We start from the raw sequence: 5316 nt of genomic DNA, 5'->3' as shown, positions 1-5316 counted from the left end.
TAAGCCAATGTCGTGATAACCATTATTGTGGGCATTATAATCAAGGTTCACAATCACAACACTAGGTATCATACCCGTCTAGTATTGGATTCGTAAGGTGCGATAATGTACCTTACGGACATTCAGCAAGCATAAGCTTATTGGTACAGCATAGGTTTACTTTATTTTTTCTTTTTTTTTTATTTTTTTCTTTTATTATGGCTATTTTAGGTTTATGGATCTTGAAAATGTCTTTTTATGGTTATCATATTGTTATGTTATTTTATATTGGTCTCGAGACAATATGATACTTTGATCGATGCAATTGTAATAAATAAGACAAAATATATAGTTTTTAACTTGAAATACATGTATCAAGTAGATTTCAATTATAAAATACATACTAATGTCTAGTCCCTTGTTGAGTATCTAGGCAGCACATAGATGTTGGCATCTTGCTTATAGCCAAGGGCTTGAATTTGACCCTAATCTAGATATTATGTCTAACCCTGCATATATTAATTTTGGCCTCGTCAATTTATATTGATCCTCTATCTTATATAGACTTGTTCATGGACTAGGTTGGGCCGAGCTTAGTTGTCAACACTATTTAATTAGACCTAGGGTGACTCGGCTTGGGGCTTTGGACCGGGTTTTAAGCTTCATAACCACTTTTTAATTAAAAAAATGCTAAAAAATACTTTAAAATATTTTTAAAATATTAGATATGAATAATTAAATACTGCCAACAATTTACAACATGTTTTATTATTCTATACATTCATATATCAATAACAACTATCAATAAAGTTTATAAATAGGTCAAATGTAACAAATAATGCAAGAAAAAGAGAAAAACAATCGGTCTAAGCTAGGCTCAGACCTTGCTTTAATCCTCAAGCCTATGCCTTGTCCGCTTACTAGTTCCTTTTTCCAAACCCAGCCTGCTTCGTCAGACTTAAAATCTTTGGCCCAAGCCTACCAAACAGGCCATGGTACCGGCCCATGAGTAGCTCTAGTTTTAATACGGCGCTGGCATCCTTGTAGTTCTTTTTGAATCCATTTCTGTGAGTCTTATACTAGGCCAGGACAGCTTTAATAATCATTGTTTCACTTGTACCTTTCTCAAGTAAAATTCTAGTTTTCAAAATCCATTTTTTCCATTAATTTTTCCTCCAAAAATGATTGTGTCGTCTAAAAAGAACTACATGATTTTTATTCAATGAAAAGTGAAGGGAAAGATAGTTATTGTTCTTTATAATGCCATTATAATGGCTGCTAATATTTATTTTTTAAATATTTAGACGCTTCAAATGTTACCTTTATATGCAAATAACGATCATTATAACTATTAGGATGGTAAATAATGGTTTTTGGGAGATCGATTATAATGGTACGTCATGTTATTTCAAATCTTGTGTCCCAGGAGTCCCATTCAGCAGGATTCCCAAAAGAACTAGTAAACATACTAAGTCTTCTTTGCATCATGGATTTTTTTTTTATTATTCTTTTTTAACAGTGGGCGTTCATCATTTTGTAGGGATAAAAGGATAAAGAATTAAAGCAGGTAAGCTTAGAAGGTTACAGGTTTTTAATTATTTTTAAAGGCAATTAATATGTTAAAGCAAGTTTGATACTAAGACTTTCATATGCAGTGTACGCATACTTCTAATTTTCTTTGTGAAGGGACAAGTGAAATGTGTTTCTTCTTGGTTTAAATGAGCTTATACTCTGTAACAAATACATTTGGCATTGGTAAGACCAAAGCGCAGGCGTGCTACCAATTCGAACCGAAAAGGATAGAGAGAAAGTAACGGGTCCTGGTTCCTTGAATCTTCAGGCTCGCTACTGGGATTTTTTGCCCACTCGGAGGGCAGTAACTAAAAAGACTAGACTATAAATAACAAGAGATAATACTAAATAAAAGTAAAAAATGATACAAACATAATAAAAGTTCTGAAAATTTGAAAAGGAGTCACTAAAAAAGCTATATCTTGTTATTAATAAATCCTATCTCTAAACGCTAGACAGTTGTTTTTTCTGTGTTGATACATTTGTTCTTCAGTTGATACCCCTCTTAAGCATTTCTCTTGATAGTTACCGCTTTCAGTTTAGTTTTTGGGTTATTGTATCGACTCCCCTTGTTTTGGCTTCTTCATAACCATTTCTGTCGTAACGTAACTTAGCACTTGGTCTTGTTGGGCAAACTGTTCCATGATTGGTTAATACTTACATATTCGGCCTATTCTTAAATCACTTCCTGTCACTCGACCGACTTCAATACTAATTCTTCATACATTCGGCCTACTCTTGGATCATGCCACTCGCTCTGTTCTCCACGTTCTTTGGGCTTCCACTATTGATTGGCATGAAGCATAAACAATACCCTCTATATCTTACGATAAGAAAAGTGATGAGATATACCCAACATTGTAGCTATGGTCTTGATTTGGTGTCTGATGGGTATGAACTCTTCATATCTCATCTCTTTATCTTTATTTATCGTGTAGATTAGTGTATCTCTTTTTTTTTTTGGTCAAAAATAGGAGGGGGGGAGGCGAATCTCACTTGCGTAGCAGCCTCCACTGGACCCTCCTTTCATCAGAAAATATTCGATGCAGGCCACAAATTTTTGCATATCCTCTTCCACCCATAGATTTTTTCCACTGGGATCACTACCCATATGTGAGTACGTCACTCCAGCGCCACGTCGGTACCAGTGGACCGGTAGCGCTTTCACCGGCAACGTCCAAACATGGGGCATTAGCATATCTCTTTTAGTCATCTACAGCGGCCTCCATGCACCATGTGCCTGAATAAAGAGGCTATCATGAGTGACCCACAGGATCTTTGCATCTTTTAGATCATGTAATTAATTGGAATCTGGATATGCCTTGGTAGGTTGCGTTTTGATTTTTTAAATATAGCCCATCTTTTCTTTCTTTTTTTATCTCCTCCCGCAAGCCCTGGCTTCCATAGTTGTCTCCTTCCAACTCCAACTCTTCTTCCTACAACCCTATCCCTCTTTTGAGTATTCGAGACCCCTCTCTCTCAACCTATAAACCTGGACACTTCCATCATCAGATCTATGGCCAAGTAGACTAAAGAGAGGCACGAGCAACTCGAGAGCTCGTCTCTTAGAATTTGCTCTCCCCCAGGTACTCATTCTTGACCCTCTTGGTCTTGTCATCCTTAGCCCCATTTTTAGATATGGTGTCGTCCCCCCATCCCTTTCTTCCATTTTCCTATACATCACAAATAAACCTCTCTGTAAAAGACCGGATTTCAAAACTTTGCTCTAGAACGTTAATAACTCGCATTAGTCCTAGCTAATTAAGTCAAGACTCTAGAATCCATGGCTTAATTATGTTTCTAACCACAAGGACTCCCTTTGAGGGAAAAAGAGGCATTGGAATATCATCACTTTGTATAGATTTCCTCTTGATACGAACCAATCCCTTCATTTTGCAGCTCTCTGTTTTGATCATCTTTGATTGATGCATTATATTTGAACCATGACATATCTAATCCTAGCCTTTGGATTTGGAGTTTCTTCTGAATCTTATGCTAATGCCTTTGTCTACATCTTTGATAGTGAGTTCGGCTTAGATTTATATGAAAATGCTAGCCATTCTATTTATATAGCAACTATTATCGGCAAATCGGGCCTGTCACTAAAAGAGTATATAACTTTTTTCTAGTTTGAATATGTGAATTTTATCTTTATTTACGACTGGTCAAAATTGTTAAAGCCCACCTTCATTTGGCTATCGCCCTTACAGAAGATCAACACATTGCTCTAGCTCCATTAGTTTTAGGTTATCTATATTGGGTCATAGAAAAGTATGCTTCCAAGCTTGGAGTTGCAGAGAGGCCCTTTATGAATCTTCTAGATTTGGCTGTATACATATGCATTGCAAGATCTACCCCTATTGATTGATTCCTTGAGAACTCACTAAATTGGTTTTCATTATGCTTGATTAGAAGGTCCTTTCCCTTCTTTTTCTCACTATTGTAGGAAAAATTTATGAAGGTGCAGCTAGCCGGACCGATTCCATTTTCTTTCCCTTCACTTGAGCTCCAAAACCTTCCTGGCTTCTTTTTTCCTAAAGCTTGTTAGAATATTGAGCATTATGGGAGTTAAGTGCTTAAGCCAAATTAAATGTGAGACCCACATGTTCAATTGAACGGGTCTAAGTGGAAACATATTCTACTCTTTGAGTAGAATAATGTGATATATTCACATGCTCAAATTCGTTAAGTAGTGAATTAGATAATTGGCTTCAAAGTATCAAATTGGTAATGGATTTTTGATGGAAAAATATGAATCTCACATTGGGAGATTAATGAATGGTTTACATACCACCACGAAGTTGATCTAAAAAGAGTGTGACAGAACAGTTTTTAAAACTGTCATTTGTCAACAGTTGTGTCTGTTCAAGGCATTTTATTAACTTCTTATAACTGCTATTCAGTTGTAATATATAATAATCCTTCACTCCAGAAATTTGGAGATCTCCAAAAATCTGCAGAATTTTTTTTTCTGAAATTGTAAACAGATTTCTAGATTTACTCTCTCTCTCTCTACACTTGTTTCTTTATTCCTTCCAGCCCATTCCCATAGTTGAGTACTAAGCATTGAGTTTCAAACAAGGCTTGAAGATTGTAGTGCTTCATCTTCAAGAGGTTTCATACCATTTTATTCTGGAAGACAAATATCTATACAAACCTTAAGCACCGAGAGGGAGACGAATTTGTCTTAAGGAAATTATGTTAAACACAAGACTCGGTAATTAAGTTCAATTGACATTCAAATCATTGTAAGCGATTTTATACAAATTATGTTGGCATTGTTTTTATTTATCTCAAAATTTTAATATTGTAGTATTGATAAATTTACCTTCTAACAAAGCTAATATGTCCTCTAAAGAGGCCAAGATCATAGGAACCATGTGGAAGAATTTTCTTATCCTCTATGATATACATATACATAGATAGACATATATATATACACACACACATATACATATATATAATATTCACACACACACACACACACACACACACACACACACATATATATATATATATATATACATATAAATACATATGGAATTACAAAGACAATAAGAAAGGGAGCACCTACAGATGGTAAAGACATCAAATGCAATGCTTGTAAAAATTACAAAACATAGGGACACAAAATGCTACTTGTTAACCACATCCAACATGGTTAAACCATGGAGGAAGGAAAGCAAGACAACACATCTAACTACTCCTTTTATATCAAGCATCTTTCCTTGAGGAAAAGCCTTCCAAGAGTTGTTTAGAGATGCT

This window comes from Phoenix dactylifera, unplaced genomic scaffold (assembly GCF_009389715.1).
Source record: "Phoenix dactylifera cultivar Barhee BC4 unplaced genomic scaffold, palm_55x_up_171113_PBpolish2nd_filt_p 000090F, whole genome shotgun sequence".
NCBI lineage: Eukaryota > Viridiplantae > Streptophyta > Magnoliopsida > Arecales > Arecaceae > Phoenix > Phoenix dactylifera.
This window is presented reverse-complemented; position numbering follows the sequence as displayed.